Consider the following 17,934-nt stretch of genomic DNA (forward strand, 5'->3'; position numbering starts at 1 on the left):
GTCTGTTGAAAGCAAAGTTGAACTAGCAAAATACATTTCAGTCAATCGATGTATGTTTGAACCCAGGTTCCCACTATCCCATCCAATTCTGGTATTTACAGTAAGATATAAGACAGCAGACTAGGAACAGGCATTGTATAAAGAAGTGGCCTGGTAACTATCAAGGATACTGTGGAAAAAAAGTACATAACTGTAGAAAAATATATGAGATAGAAGATCTTGGATCCAGTTCCAAAACTGAATGAGGAATATAGTTGTACTGAGAACAAGTCATTAGACAGATAGCAAGAAGATATACATGGACATAAATTGATGGAAAAAGAACTACATGGGGTTTTGGAAAAAATCACAGAGATTGTGGCTAATTATAAGTGGGCTGTCAGAGGAGGACTGAGAAGAGAAACTGAGAGTTTTATGGCTGTGCAGAAGAAGGATATTCTCCCAGAACTTATTATAACAAAGATAGATGGTAGCAAAGTTGTCAGTCCAGAGTACAGGATATGTGGCGAAGCCCCAGGGACAATTAGTCTTATTGTAATTGGATTTGCTGAATTGGCCGGAAGTGAGTATAAATTAGTGCGTGTCAAAACCAGCTATAGCGTGTCCTTGTTGCTGTCCAGGAAGTGTAGAGTATGAGAACCCAGACAAAACTGTAATGAATTATAATGTAAAAACACTGGAGGATCTTTCAGACATTGTTGCCGCAGAAAAACACACTAAAATGCACAGTAATGTCATTATGAAAGAGAAAGCAAGTTGCTGTTCAAGCCATTTCATGAGAATGTAGAAAATGTCATAGGAAATAAAATAAAAATTTGACAATATGACTAGTTTAGCCTATAGACCTATAGAGCTCCTGGGGAACTGAAAGTTAACCAAAGTCCAGTTATTTTTAATGCATTGAGAGCTAATTAAGCAATATTACAAGATGACAGAATAAATTTGCACTGAGTTCTTCAGAAAGCAAAATCAATGGACACCAAGAAAATACTGAAAAATATTATAACTCTCTCAGGCCACATCAGACATTTAGTTGATGTTAGGACCACAATAAGCAATGTATTCTCTTTCCCTAAACCCCTCATTTACACAGAAATCCTACTTTGGGAACAACCTTAAATGTTTAACATAGTTTTCCTAGAAAGTTTTAATTGGTATTGACCAAGGGACTATTCTGTCATGGGAGAGGGATCAGAGTCTATTGACTCCACTGGTTGTAGCTGGAACAAAGTCACAGTTCTTATTAGAAATATCTTTGATGCTATTCTTAATTTGAGAAACACTTGATGTCCTCTTTTCCACTGGCACATTACTGATTTTTCATGTACAATGTACAAAAGCTTTCATATAGAAAAATCTTAACTTTTGCACTTTGTTTAGGATTACATAATTTTTATTTTTTTTTTTACAAACTGGTGTCTAACATCTGACTGCCACTTTTTGTGATGTCTAGAAACTATCAAACAATACTTCATATCCTGCAGATCCTAAACAAGTTCATCATCATTTCCACCTGACAGAGGTTTCTGTTAGCTTCCTCCCACACCCTTCCTAATTCCTGGGCTTGCTGCTGGGAGCTACTGCCTTTTCTGATTGCTAAAGGTAACCAGAAGAAAGCATTAGGACAGTTTTGCGATTTCTTAGATAAATGCAACTCCTTTTTAATATAATGTGTCCTATAGAAGAAGTGGGAACAAACCCCAGGATTTTCTCTGTGGATATGATACTCTCTATGACCATATGATACACTTCATATTGGTTAAATTATATGAATGTCTAGGAGGAATATAGAAGTTTTGAGATTTTAGCAATCAGCAACATGGAGAAGAGAAAATATATTCCCACACTAAAAAAAAAAAAAAAAAAAATTAAATTGGCTATGATCTTTAGAGAGTAATACACAAAAATATCACCCTAGATTTTATGAAATCCCAGAATTTAACAGAATCCGCCACATAACACAGCTACTGACAAAGAAACATGCTACACAGCCTAAACTGTCATTTTATTAAAATAAAAGTCATCTAATGCAAGAATTGGGACTTTCAGAAACACTCCAGCAGTGAGATTCACAAGTGGGTTCCTAGGACCCTAAACATAGAGAAGCTGGAAAGACAAACAGATGCTCAAATCCAACCAGAAATTCCCAGAAAAATCCTAAACCTGAACTGTCAAAGAGGTTCGCAACAATCCTAACAGATGAAGATTTCTTGCCCAACCTAAGCATTCTCACATTTTTGCAAAAATCTAAGTACTCCCATCTTTTTTAGAGCATTTGATCAGTGAGAGCATCAGGACCCAGTCTCTTCCTTTCCAAAGGCTTGATCATCCCTAAGCACGTCATCCCACAGTAGCTGAGGTACAGTCTTGTGGAGTCTTTTTTGTTGAAGCTGTACCTGTTTATGTACTGTAGTCACTGGAGAAAGGATTTGAATTTAGGGTAACCAGTTCAATACCTTGATTAACAACTAATTAGCTGGCATTGCAGCATTAGCTTATTTCTCTAGCTAATGAATTGTAATAGTTTTTCAAAGCCCAGCAAAGATTTATGCACTTTATACAATATAAAGCAACATCAATAAAGAAGTTGAAAGAGAGTTGTATGGCAGGATACCCATTTGTCTATTTCTAGGGTGTTCTCAAAGGTGTGTCACAACCCGGGCTGGACAGACCAGGGAGGGGTCGTGGCGAGTTCGGAATTCCCTCAGGCTAAATTAAGGTGAAGTGACACCAAATGATCAGTTGAACATTTTATTTATAGCAGAAGCAGCCAGAAATTGGAAGGCATTAACAGTAGGTGGCGGGGTTTCTCACAAGAATTAGCATGAAACTACATCAGTAAACCTTCTAACATGCGGTAACCATATGTATCAGTTCAGGGAAGACAATAAGGAGAGCCCTCCCATTGAGTCGCGAGGTTCAGAGCGGAACCCCTTGCCTTCTAGACTTCTTCTCAGAGAGGAGCCTAGGTGTGGCTGAATCCACTCCTAGTCCCAGACTTGGTAAATGGTTTATGTCTAAAGGGATGAGATGTACGGATTAGGGTAAAAAAAAAAAAAGAGAAAGAGAAAAAAAAAGAGAAAGATTTCACCAGTCCCAGGTCCAGCATTGGTCCAGTCAACCGAGGGGTCCAGTTCTGGAGGGCGCGCGCACATGGGGCTTCCATTTGTGCCCTTCAGGCAGGCACTTGAACTCATTGGACTAATTAGATACCATGCATGGTTTGTGCTTTCAGAACCTTTGGGAAATGGGTCGGTGGGCTTGGGGGTCGTTTGGGGAGCAACCTCTCCTTCCCTGCAGGCATAACCATTGTTCGATCTTCAGCCATACGTGGTGAGCTGCCCCGCTCAGCGTATCAGAACACGGAGCTGCGCATCCTCTGGCATGCCTTCCACGCCCTGTTGCTGACCAGCTTCTCCCCTGAGGTTTGTTGTTAGGCAGCGTTCTTGTTATGCAGAGCTTGCCCCACCACAATGTTTGAGACATTAACTCTTTCAGTCTCTCACAAGGTGGCATGCCAAAGTTGAAGCCTTTGCTTCAAAGCAGGGGTTTGAGTCTGGCGCTCCTGTGGTCCAGATGAGTCATCTAACTGTGGCCTTTGGAGAGAAGCGTATCTGTCCTCACCCAATTCTTCCTTTTCTCTCTCAGCATTTTCCAGGTCTTTTTCTATTTCTTAGTCATTGCCTTCTAAGGCATGAAATCACAAGTACCCACACAGTACACTCTGATCACACCTCCTGGCTCGTGCAGTCCAAAACAGATAATATGAGAAAATGTCTTATTTTTACATCCCTCACAGACTAAGGATACAGCAAAAGCCAGGTAATTAAAGATTAAGGCAGGTCTATACATGTCCTGGCAGAAAATTCAGTGTTGAAGGACTTTAAGCATCACAAAGGAAATGCAGCAGCTGAAAGGGGATTTTCTGAATGCCAGTGATGCTTAATTTGGACTTAGTAGCCTAATTGCCACTTAAAGAATCTAAGTCTCTGTAGTGAACCTTCCCCAAATACCATGTTGTTCACAATAAAATCAACAGCCATGTGGTAAGTCCCATTTTACTTTCATTGGACTATCTTAAATGCTTTAATATATGGGGCTTCAATGGGTTTTCCTGCTGGCCTAACAAGTTGGAGCTGGTATCACAGCAGTAATATTTTGGTATAGCAGATACCACAGTTGGTTCCATTGGCTTTTCCTAACACCTGAAATCTCATTTACCAGCCTTTAACAACATTATGTTTTATGCTATTATCATCACATGTTATGTATCATATTCAGCAGCGAGCTTATTATTTAATCAGGAAGTCAGCACTTTTCTAAGCACTAGTAGTACAATTTATTTCTCATGCAAAATCTTCAACTTGTAACTATACCTGTCCTATATAGAAGAGCAGTGCTCACAAACTGAGATGAGGAGAGACAGGTGTAAGTTATGTGTTGTTAACAATGCTCTACACACTTAATACTGAACTGCATACTAAAAAAAAAAAAAAAAAAAAAAAAAAAAAGAAAAAGCATTTTCAGTTTCCTGCACAGAAGAGCATCACTAAGGCTTGAATCCCTTATATGAAACTAATTTCAGAAGCAGATGGTTGTATACAACTTTGATGGCCCTTCAGTTTCTTTATTGCAAATAAAATACTTGCTAGGTTTGGTAAAACAAAAGTAGAGCACAGCTGTCTTATCTGTGTATATTTTGACTAAGCACACATAATCAGTCTATAAATGATGTGACACAGTTAAAATAAAAAAAATTATTTACGCCATGTTTGTCATCCACAGTCATTACTGAACATATGCACCCAAATGAGTAGGCACCAGGTACCTGTCCTCTAGGGGCAATTCATCAAAGCAAAATAAAAGTAAACTACAGTATACTTCTTTCTAATAAGAGGAGCAATCCTTCTGACATATAAAGAAGCCTAAAGCATGGTGGTATAATCAAAATTGTAATTAACTCTCATAAGCCTCAAGCAAATGTAAAGCACTATCTGTTTTATGAAACTTTGATCAGACTGTGATTAAATTATTTTTAGAGATATGCAGTATGTGTCAGATCTCAATTATCCAGAGCTATCTTACCTGCAGGGTACTCCGCTTGTTCATTTCATACAAAAATTTTGTATGGAGTGGCTCTATAAAGAGCATTTTTGGTAGGTTTCTTTTACAAAGATTCATTTTCCCCAAGCGGCTAGTGGTCTGATGATGTTATCTTATCTTGTTTGTTGCTCCTGGAGACATATGAAAGACAAAACCACTATAACAAATGCTGTCTACTGGTTTTCTGAATTGGGAGAGATAAAAGTGCCTTTTTGAGAGGAAAACAAATGAGTTTTCAATCTGCAAGTCCTGATTGCGTGCCCTATCCTTATTACTGAAAGCAGTGAGCAACAGCCGTATCTCTCATGGATAGACAGACTGAAAAGGAAGCTGTGGGGCAGAAAGGTCAAGAGCTACCAAGTTACATTAGCCAATATCCACCTTGTGCAATGATGTAACACTGACCTACGACCATGTCTGTCATCAACGTTTAGACCTGGAACAGTCAAAGTGTAAGGAATGAATAAACTCTTCACACACCACCTCCCTCCTTCTTCATCACTCAGTGCTTTCCAGGGCTATACAGCCACCTTTCTGACAACAGTAACCTCCCTCAACCTCCTTTCCCTGCTTCTGATATGTGAGCATGATGGCTTTGCTCTAGGGCTCCATGCAAATTCATGAGATTTTGTTGAGTGGGTCCCTGCTAAAATTACTTTGAATGAAAAAAATTGGAGGTTAGCTCGTGGGAGAAGTTCCAGAGGACCTGGTTGTATTACAAAGGTTCATCCTGAAGGGACTTATATTTGGTTTAGTTTCAAATTATTTTTTTTTAAGTGAAAATATTAATTTTGATGAAAATATCACTAACTTTTTAGCTGTAAAAAGTAACACCTTTTTCAAGTACAAATTATGAATGGACTGAATGATGTCAACTCAGAAGTTAGGCTTATGCAGAACGGACATACAGAAAAGACTGCTATACCTATAACCTCCCACTCAGCAGAAAAGAAAGTTTGCTACTTCAGATTAAGAGTATTTATTACATAACACTCTACCACAGGTAAATATTTCTGCCTTGTTCTATGTGGTAATCAGATTGTAGTGAAGAAAAAGTAATAAGAGAGATGATTTTTACTCATGGGGAGAAGTAGAGTCTGAGAGTTTCTGAGGGAAGATAACATCATACATGAGACGTTCTTGTGTAGTAGTCACATCAAAGTGAATTACATATCAACCTATCCCAAAAGAAGAACTGACCCTTCCTTTTTGAAAAAAAATCCTGTTGCCTGTTCAGATATACTAAATATTTAAGTTTTTGAAAGACAACTCACAAGGGGAAGCCCAGCTGCCAGGGTGCCTCCAATTTTTAGATGCTTTGTTGTATTCACAGCACAAAAGCAAAGTCTCCTGTTTTGCTCAAAAACTACTTCTCCAGGTCTTTTAGCTTCTAAAGTGAATTTTATTTTATCTTTTCAACATATGACAAACACTTTTTTACATGTTTTATTTTTTACATGGTTAGTTTTTATATCAGTTCCACTGCTACATGCCATTCTAAATACAAGAAATAGCTGCTGAGGAAAAAAAAAAGGGTAAAGACTATTTGCAACCATCTATACTACCATCCTATTTCTCTTGTATCTTCCCCAAACCCCAAATCCCTTTCTGCTTATTTTTCCTGGTGGATTCTCTGCACCTAAACTTGTCAGCATTTAAGAGATTAGTTGATTTAATTTTACTGCCATAGCTCTGCCACTAAAACTGTCCCCCTACTGATATAGTTATATTTGCAAAGAAGTGCTTTTGCTGGTATTTCTTATTTCAATGAGCAATATATGCTAAAGTGTCAAGAGCGGGTATATGCATAACTCTGCTAGGGCTTTGTTGGCCTGACTGCATCATACAGTAGCTGAGAAATAACCAAAGTAGCTGAGACAGCAAAAACTACTAGGGTAGATGCAATATATGTCTTCTTTTCTCTTTATCTAGTTAATGGTAACTAATCCTAATCTCCTTCTCCATTATCTTTTCTGGGTTTTCATCTTTTATGAGCAGGTACATCCATTGCCAGCTGGGAAAACAGCATAGGAGACTTCATTGTTCATTTTTCATAACATCAGTTATGCTCTCCACACTTCCCATACTATTTATTTTTGGGAGGCTGGAGACTGCAAGACTGGATGCATGTGGGAAAAGGAGAAAGGGTAGCTGAGCAGCCTACAAAGCCATCCACAGCATGAGGCCAGGGATGTTGCCAGTATCAAATCTGGTCATTAAGCAGATGCCAGAAGCCAGAGCCTACCCATATCATTCCCCACTTAGCTGTGCATCCAGCCTTTGATAATTTTCTTTCTGTTCTTATTGGCTTATTAACAGTAGGTCTTAGAGGTTTTGATGCCACATTTCCTTTCAAAGGCAGTTTCTTTGCTTTTGAAGTACAGGAATCATTAATTAAGCATAGTGCCCTCTTAGATACCTTTGTCATTAATTATGAATGCCAACAGTCAAATATTCTATCCTCATAATCATGCCAAGATTAGATTAATATCAACTCTGAACTCCAGGATGCCCTCCAAAGTTCAGAAACAAAAGAGCAAGTAAGAAATAAGAAGTTTTAATAAAAAGGAGAATCCTCTCTGTGAGTTGGCCTAAGGTGGACGACAGGATTGTCACAGCTGTATCTGCCTCAAAATTTGCTCTCACGCTGAGCAAGCTGCACTGGTTCATATGGGAGGAGCACTGAGCCAAAGCTCTGCCTCTCATCTTCCTCTTTCCAGCCATTGCCCACTTAAATGCAAGAATACCATCTGAATAATTATCAATATAAGATGAAAATATTAATGAAATTAATATCTATTTCGTGACTTCTTGGCTTTATTTTTTTCTCCCTGGGTTTTCCTTTGCCTACAGACAAAAGACCTGGTCACAGATCTACAAACTACACCAAAGAATGTGTAAAATTCTTCTTTTACTACATTGTAAAATGTGGCTTATCCACATCGATAGACTTTCTATGGAAAACTCTGGACTTGAATGAAAAACTAAACAGTTTTCCAAAATTATTTACAAGTAAAATAAATGAATATTGAGAATTACAGAAACAGATTACATTTCTCGACAGTAGGCTCTGTCTTGTCCTGGTAGACCTCACTACCCTGTCTTGGTCTTACTATCTGCACCAGGTCTGCACTGATTGAGAAGGAGAGACAGCAAGACAGAGAAGGAGAGATAAAATCCCAGTGCACACTTGATGTGCTAACTTTGATCTTTGTAACATTGGCTACATTACTGGCACTAGACGAGCAGTCCTATTAACTTCAGTTAGAAAGCCTAAAATGGTGGTTTTCAGGGTCAACTGACTCACCTTGGACTTATTAATAAACTATTTTAATAAATATGAATTATATACATGACTCCCAGATAAAATATATATTAAGATGCTACATGCAATAACCTTATCTCAGCTTTATAGTGACATGAGGTAATAACCATATGGTTATGAAAAATACATTTTAAAGTTTGAAACCCCAGATTAGATTTAGCTGGGTTTTAATGGTGTATTTTTTATTATATAGATAAATTTTTTCTCAGTAGGTATCACTGCTGGACCAAATTAAGACTGTGTGGTGGCTTTAATCTCACACTTCTGATTTTAAAATGATTAGAATTCTTGTAAGGGTAAATTAACTTTAATTTGGAAGCCTTGAATCCTTACTATGGAAGTAATTGCAAAATTCCTGTAAAGTTTTACTTCTTTAAATTATTGATACATATCCTGCCTTAGCACTCTTTTTTCCTTCCCTGAGGAATTAAAAAGAAATTGAGAATGGATGCTAGTATATGCTATCCCTAGCTAAGTGAAAATGTAAATAATTAGAAATAAGTATTTTTTATTATTACTGTTTATTTTAAGGAGAGATTCACAGGTGCAATTGGCCAGTGGGAAGCAAGCAGGATGCTCTGACGCATGAGCTGGTCTACCTAACCAGAGAGAAGTGAAGTCAGCCTGACCCTTGGCTTGCCAGGCTCTGTTTCCCTGTTTAAAGCTGAAGGCACAAACAACCCAAGCCTTGGACTTGCTGTGCTTCCGTTCCACATCCCCCACCGCACTGCTGTCATCGGTGAGGGATGCAGGGCAGCAGAGCCATGAGGAACCAGCACGGAGGGGATGTGGTTAATCGACCCCAGGTAACACCTCACCTATGGGGCTAGTCTGCTTTCTGTAAGGCAGTCAGGTGGTTGTTTGCCTTACTTCTGCTGTCACGATAGCCCTGTTTAACAATTTCCTGAGCCATTGTTCAGAGTATCTGTTGCCTGTATGATTACCACAAACACAATAATAATTAATAAGCTAATTTGATTACCATGTAGGCGAAATTTAGATGAGATTTCAACCCATTTTAACTCTATGGATACATAGAAAGATTCTCTATTGCTTTTCTACTATCCATAGTGACAAAGGAAGGATGGACACAGGTGTTAAATTTCCTAAAGGACCCAGTGTGTAATTAACATAAATTAATTCATGACTTCAGCTCTTTGCCTGAAGAATAGATGTTGTAATTTTGTGAAGAATATGTAGTATTGCTCAAAGAAAACAAAGTTGTTCAATACCTGATTTAAATGCAAAATCGAACTCCTTAACTCAGGAGTCCCAACAAGGCTCTCCATAATAGCAAGGAAGAAATTAAATTGATATATCAGTAGTTAACATATTGCCATGTAGAAATAAATCACTGTTTATACTATATTGCACTTTACAGTATTAGAAGAGTTGAAAGGAATTTGATTAATGGAATAAGGCAGCAGGCACATTGCTTGTGGCATTGGTGGAGCATGTCTCAGAATTTTTGCTCCCTATCTGTGATTTTTCATAACCTCTGTTTAATGATTCTTAATTAGTATAAAAGGTTTACAAAATGTCCCAGTCTCTCTCAACCATTGCTAAGTCAACCTTCTCTCACTTTCTGCAAGATTCTGACACCAAATAATTTGGTGATTTTTGTGATCGCACTAAGTAATGTCACCATTATCACGAGAGCACATAGTACACATAGTAGAGCTTAAGACAAAAACAAAAAGGCAAAATTATGTTTGTGGATGAAAGGAGAGAGAAACAGTGTAACTCTTGTTTCTGTAGAAAAGAGCTGTAGTGCAGCAACTAAGAAAAAATGCATGCCATACAGCATTTACAATAGTTACAAGAACATCTAGTTTGAAATAAAATCTGACACAACTTGAATCCAAATTCCAGACGAAGCACTGTCTGCATTATAAGAGTATACAGAAATCTTAACCAAGAATAACAGTTCAGTTCCCCAAAGAGCTTACAGCAGGGAGCCACGAGACTTACCAAGGAGAAGCGGGAGACAGGGGACTGAGGTGCAGAGTGATGGAGTGACTTGGTCACATTTACATGGAAAAATTCTGCCAAATGCATCACGGAACAGAGATCTACAACATTTGGTCCCAAATATCAACAGTCCTATCTTCTACTGTTAATTTTCTATTCAGATATAATAGTTTTAAAGACCAAAGAGAGAGTACAAACCCACTTTTCAGAAGTCTCTGTAAACTCAAGCTCAGTTTCTAGTCTAGTTCCCATAATTTAGTTGACTATCTTTCTGCATTAGAAACTTTTTTTAATCTTGCACCTTTCCAGACTGATTCTGACTCGTAATTAATTTGTAGATATTTATAAATAATTACTAAGGCATATTTAGTAAAATTATAGTATACAAATTCTATATTTATGCATGCCTCTAAGAAATCAGATTAAAAATTGATGTGTTGCAAAGGTCAAGAAACATTTGAAATTGTAATTAGTCCAGGCTGAAATGTCCAAATTCCAGAATTATTCCTGTGAAATTTATGCTACCCAACAAATCAATACTTTCTCAATATTATTGTAATAGCGTTTATGACTAAGTTCCCAAAATATGACTCTTCTTCCTGTGTTTACTGTAGTAATGATATAGAGTACCTTCATAAGAAGGACTCAACATCTTTTATAAAAGAATTACCAAGGTTTGGGCGGTTAGAACTGATAAGAGAGCAACAGATTTGAGTTCCGCTCATAGGATATTTCAGCACAGCTTGTACTCTAGAGATAGCTGGTACCAAAACTGAGCTATCATTTCAAAGTAGAGCATAAATTTAAGCATAAACATTTTCTAAATTCCATACGTATTTATTATATGTACTTTACTTATACTGATAATGTTATAACTGATAAGGTTATAAGCTCTTTTAACAGTTGTAGCCTGTGATTTCGTATGAGTATTTATGCACGACATCATGTGAACTGCCAATATTATAAGCACTTTCAGAGACGTTAATGTGAAACATTCTAATAATGCATATATTTATACACATCATATTGAACTGCTAGCATAGTATGCAGTTTTAAAAATTGTTTCCTGAGGTGTCTTTTTCAATAGTAGACATATTACTCCCCTTCCTTAAATTTCACTAAAGACCGCTTTGCAATAGTGCCTAACTAAATAATTGACAGGTCTTTAATTTCCTGGGTTTAATTCTTCAAGAGAATGCATTAAAGTAAATAGATTTTCTTCAGTGTATGATGTTGTTATGTTTAGCTGATTTGTTTCTTCCGCAAAATGTAGCATCAAGTTTATAGGCCTACCAAAAATTCACAACTATGTCAACAGCCAAAGTTGTCTCTCCCCTTGCATTTTGAGATTCCATTCTTAGAGATTCCTACCACTTAGTTTAAATTATTCATGAGGAGTTTGTGACTTTATGTGAAAGTTATGAGTTTTCATTATGAATGGATCAGCTGATGCAGCTGCAATAGTTTGGTGGGTATGTAAGAAAAGACCAAAGATATGTAAGATTAGCCAGCTTGAGAATATCACACTCACCCTATATAATGGAGTCTTTTATTACTGGAAACATTCATGTGTCTCTTTTTATCCCAGTTATACTTTTTAGTGTTTCTTCACTGTGTAAGTATGTTCCACACATTTTGCTGGGCTTTCTTCCAGAACACACACAAGAGACTACATCATTTGAGGATTTGACTTGACTCCATAATGTTGTCCTAATGCTGCCTTTTTGCATACTTATCAGTTCCTTTCCTTATTTTTTGGTCAGGAATTTTATTGTGCGTTATTTTGTCTGCTCATGGTATTTTGCAGCTGAGCTAATTATGATTTGTTTATAGCCAATACAATAATAAAGAGCAAGCAGGATTTTTCCTTAGTGGTGAAAATTGGGGTCCCAGTGCTAAGATGATGAGCAAGTCTATCTGCTATTGGTCTCAAAGGAAATCTATCTGCAGCTTAAGGGTTGAAAGTTGAAACCTTCTTGTCTATTTCAAGCCCATTAGCTGAGAATATCTTTGATACAGAGTCCACAAACATTTGTCCTGAGGATCCAGACAGTCAGGAATTAGTCACCAAATTAATTCAGTTACTATTGCTACTTATTTGTTATGAACTAATAAGGTTAAAAAAAAAGGGGGGGGGGGGGGGGGGGCTAGAAATTACTAATTGAGCTGCACAAAGAACATAACCAAAGGAGAGATGATGAAGACTTCTTAAAATCTGGTGCAAATATCCAGGACCTTTACATCCAAAAGTGCAAAGAATCAGTTTTTGTGATTGCTTAAATAAAGTAACTTATAACCAGACTAGTGTGGCCAGGCATCCCATCTGAGTTTTAACTTCAGTTTCTGAGGATAGTCCATCAACAGCTCCCCCTTTTCCATGACACTCCTTCTGGCTTCTTCCAGGATATTGCAAGAGCCCTTTTCTTCAGCAGTCCTGATCAAACTTCCAGAAGTATGGAAACCACATAAGGACAGTCATTGCACATTCAGATTGCTCCTCTACATCCTACATGTGGTGAGTCCTCAAGATGCTGTAGGTAAGGGTAGCAAGATAAATTTCAAGTGCCCAGTTGATCCAACTTGTCTCACACCAGACTTACTTCCTTCAAAACTGCCGGTGTTTGTAGATGTACATCCTTTCAGGAAGAAGAAGAAATGTGGACCTGCTCTCTCTCACTTCTTACTTAATGCTGTAATCACTGAAGTTGTGTAAGAGAATGGAATTACCTCTATTTTAAAAGAAAGCACTGGCACTACTGAATTTTGTAGGGAGCATAAGTCTAAATCAAACATTTCAGAAAACCTGCTAGCATTTCAGGTTAAAGGGATGAACATATTCAGCTCTTTTCTGCTACAACACACTTCTGCATCTTCTAAGAAGCAGTGCAGGGAACTTACTACCAAAAAATGAGGTACCTAATGAGTTCAGTTCACAAAATGAGAAAATAAGAATGGCTGAACTGATTTTGACCAAGGGTCTGCTTAGTATCCTGGTCTCCTTCTGTGGCCTTATGGTGTTGCTAAGGGAAGAGTAAAAAAGGCAAGCATACATGAGTCTTCCATTCAACACCACTTCCCAGAGTCCAAATATGTTTAGCTTGAATGATATGCTGAGCTTGTTGTGCTTTGCCTGTTCAGCAGCCCTCAATGCACTTCTCTTCCAAGTCCTTTTTTACTCTTCCTTTGAAACTGCTTGCATGCAAAATATCTTGCAGCCAGAAGCTCTACAGGTCTTCTGCCCACTGAGTGAAAAATACCTACTTTTGTATATATTTAATCCTTATTCTCATGTTGGAAGGGAGAATGAATAAGCCATCCATGTTTCCCTTCCCCTTGTCACTCAAATTTTGAATATTTCTAAAATATCCCTTCTAAATGACCTTTTTTTCTAAATGAAGAGTCCTAGCCTACTTAGTTGTTCTTCAAAGGGAAGACATTCTATATTTTTTGTCACTCCTGTCCTGTCCTTGTTTTCCTGACTTTCAAATTGCAAAATCTATCTGAGAAGATGGGGCCATTATGAACTGCAATATTCACAGTGTGGTCAGCAGGATAATAAGGTTCTTTGATTGATTTTCTATTTCTTTTTCAGTAATTAATAGTACTTGCCATGCTTTTTTGACTGCTATTGAGCATAGAGCTGCTTTGTCATGAGACAATCTAGTATTACCACAAGATCTCAATCTTGAGTGGTAATAGCCACCTCAGAGTTCATTATTTCATATGTGAAATTAAGATGTATTTTCCCATGTGCATCACTTGATATTTACTCGCAATGAATTTTATATGCCATTTTGTTAGCGAGTCACTCAGCTTCATAATGTTCTTCTGTAATTATTCAGTGTTCTCTCACCGTGACTGCTGTGAATAACTTTGTATGATCAGCAAATATTCCCATCTCACTGCTCATATTCCTTTCCTAGGTCATTATGACTGTTTTGAACAGCATAGGTTCCAGTATAGACCACTTGCAAAAGTGCAGCGTGATCTCCCTCCTTGCAAGACAGGTGTGTTCCTGTTCATTAGTCAATGTTTTAAAAAATTTGACTAGTCAATTTAAATAATGGTTAACCTATGGGGGCAATCTTCTGAAATGACTGCCTAGGTTCCTTAAAAGTCTTCGGTGAGGGATGTTTCTAGAAGCATAGAAGAAATCCAGTATGATATATCAACGAGACCGCTTTTACACACATTTGTTGACACCTTCAAAATCTGCAAGAAGCAAATTTTCCCTTTACAGAAGTTACAGAAGTTATTGATTCTACTAATTTTCTTGGAGTTATTCAGGGACCTTTCAGTATTGAGTATAATGTGTGCATTTCAACTTTATCTTACTTCAAACATCAAAGAGATTTTGTTCACCTGTATCTCCGACTGCAGTTGATTTAACCTAAAATTTGTGGATCAGTCTAATTCGATGTGTCATATTTCTTCCAATTTATATACTTAAAATCCTCTTTTGAAAACTACTGACTAAAGTAGCATTAAATAATTCACATTGTATTTATCTAACAGTTATTATCAGTATTAGTCACATAATCGTAACAGTGCCAATTTTGTAAAATTAAGTGTTAAAAATGTGCAGTTGTTACTGAGCAGTTTTGGTCCATAAGATAGAAGTGCTTTGAAACACAAGGACAGAAAGGTTCTCAGCATGCTCGTTTCAAAAAAAACCCACCTCTGAAATTGAAGAATAGCAGTATTTTGTACTTACTCATTGCTTATCTCTAATCCACGTCTAGCTCATACATATTCTGGCCAGCAACAACATGTGCAGTCTATCCCTTTATCCTAGCAGACATCAAACACAGCATTTAAAGCAAGCGTTTAGACTACAAGCAATTATTTTTAGTCAGCTCCTTAAAAGCTCCTAAATTTCACAGAACACCATTGATAAGCTTCCCATATGTTTAGTGATGATGTTGCCATGGCTTCTGACATGATTGCATAGGGATATTAAGACATCCAGAAATAACAGTTTGGGGGGTGATTTTCTGATAGGATATCTAATTAATTAATATTCCCATTCATGAGAGGAAACTACTTGTACTGCAGACACATGCTGAGTGGGATTCCACACAGGCTTGCCAATTCACCTGACTCATGACCCATATCTGTTCTGGTCTTGGGGTCAAAGACCGACATTTGTGACAAACTGTGCTGAACTGTGCTACAAATATCTCTGATAGCTGAAATTAAGCTACAGCTACAATGCTCATTTTACATCATTGTGACCAAAAATAAACTAAGGATAAGAGCAGAGTGCACTCGCTGACTGCACTGGTTATAACAAGGATGAGCAATCTCAGACAAGTCTGTCCTTATACCTTTGTGGTAATGTTAATAATGGACAACATGTATGATTTAAGTAAATCATGTACATATAAAAAATAATAACTTATCAAGCTCTGGTTATTAAAGTTAAGATAAAAGAAAATAATAAAAATAAAGATTTCAGCTTTGATATTTTATACAGGTAGGGTGCCAGTCAAGGGTGTGCAAAGTCATAAAATATCCTCGTCGTAGAGGAATCAAGTTATATTGTAAACCTAAGTAAGCCTAAGTCTTGTGAGAATTCTAATCATGATTTATGGATGAAATTGGCCTGGGTGCATTAGGATGAATGTACATTTTTCGTGCTTTATCCTATGAAGCTCAATGTCTAAATATTTTTAAGTTAACCCATCTCTAACTGGGAAACAAAAAAGTGATTTCCTTTCTTGAGACACATAGGGGGCACTCCCAAACAAGACAGAAGAGCTTTGAATCCATCTTCCAAAATTGTCTATAACGCATGTTCCATTAAAATAAATATTCAGTTTATAAAGGTTTGTACCTTCTATAGGTTGTTTTTACTGTATATCAAATTATTGTCAGGATGACAGAATGTCTATCTTTCACTTTCTCTTTACTTTTGATAAAAATTCCATGATGAAGCTTTGCAAAAGTCATACGCAGAATTTGGCATCAGAGATCTGTCTGAGGAGTAATGGCAAGATATCCTTGTAACCACATAGACAAGCTCTGCAAGTTCTATATCATTCACTTAGCATGAAAAAAAGTTCTTCCTTGACTACTGGATAATTGCATGGCTGATGACTCCCACTTAGAAAAGGCACTTAAATGCATCAGCAATGCTGGTGTTGACATCTGCCAAGGTCATTTTGATGCCGTCTTTTATAATTACTCATTTTCATGAAACACACATAGACTCAAAGTGTGCCTTACTTTCCTTAGAAACAGCAATAATGGAAACCTAACAGCATTTTGAAATGCTTACATTGTCATGATGGAAGTTGTTCTGGAATTAATACGGGCATCAAGGGAAAGGGACAGGATGCTACACCTGAATTCCAACCATGCTGTGACTCCCTGGACTTTCGTGCATATAGGCTGAACTATGCATGCTTTTTAACGGCCTCCTAAATGTACAAATGATGCATTTCCCAGATAACCACATCCATCTTGAAAATGGAAGCTCAGAATGGATCTCTAGACATCCTAGGAAGATCAAATGATTGAAGAGGTGAATAAAGACACTAAGAAAAAGACAATGAATCTTAAAGTTCAGTATGTATTACTTGAGCAGAGAGCTCCAAGATGCTTCTGAGACAAATGAGCAAGGACACAACTGATTTCTTCTGAATTTACTGAAGCAGATTTGGAACTTGACCAAACAGATGCAGAAGCCTTTCTTAAAATATTTGAGAACCACTGACTACCGATCAGATTCGTCTTTTCCACCTGTCAGCTACTTATCTGCTTTTATTAGACCTTGATGATTTACTTGAGGATACATGAAAAAAAAGGTAAAAATATGGCTATTTCTAAAGGAACCATCCTGAGAGTGAGACTACCTTTCAAAAATTCTATGACCATTTATCCAATCAGAAACTAAAATTGTTTTCAGATATCAACTCAAAGAAGATAGAAAGAAAGGGAAGGAGAGAGAGGGAGGCAAGGAGGGAAGGTAAGCTAATTTCTCAGGAAAAGAAGTCATACTCTGCCAAACAGAATTTTGGTGATGTAGAGAATTGTGCCCGACCATTTCAATGGAGATTAGCAGTTGAAGAATTGAACATTGTTAGAAAACTGTGCATTATTTTTCTATGAGTCATACAAACCAGCTCAGCTTTACAGTTTCTTACTTGTATTAAGTATAATTTTGAGCAATGCTGAAATGCTAGAATGCAAAAATACAGTTAGCACAACATGGGAGGTTGTTGTCACCAAGAACACAGCTATTGTTACAAAGCTACTGGTCAGCAGCAGTTTTCCTATCTAATCAAAGGATACAGTTAGATATACTCATTAAAAAAAGTATCATTATAATCTGCTACTTTGAGTGGTACAAACAGCTGAAATTTCAGAGATTTATACTCATAGTACATTTTCATCTGGTTTGTATTGTAAAAGGTGAACACATGATGGGGATAAAAGTATAAGAAAGTAAAATAATAGCACCATTCTCCTTTTGGTTTGTGCTGTACCTATGTCTGTTATACAGACTACTAAACACTCTGTGTATTACAGAA

This window comes from Aquila chrysaetos, chromosome 1 (genome assembly GCF_900496995.4).
Source record: "Aquila chrysaetos chrysaetos chromosome 1, bAquChr1.4, whole genome shotgun sequence".
Classification (NCBI taxonomy): domain Eukaryota; kingdom Metazoa; phylum Chordata; class Aves; order Accipitriformes; family Accipitridae; genus Aquila; species Aquila chrysaetos.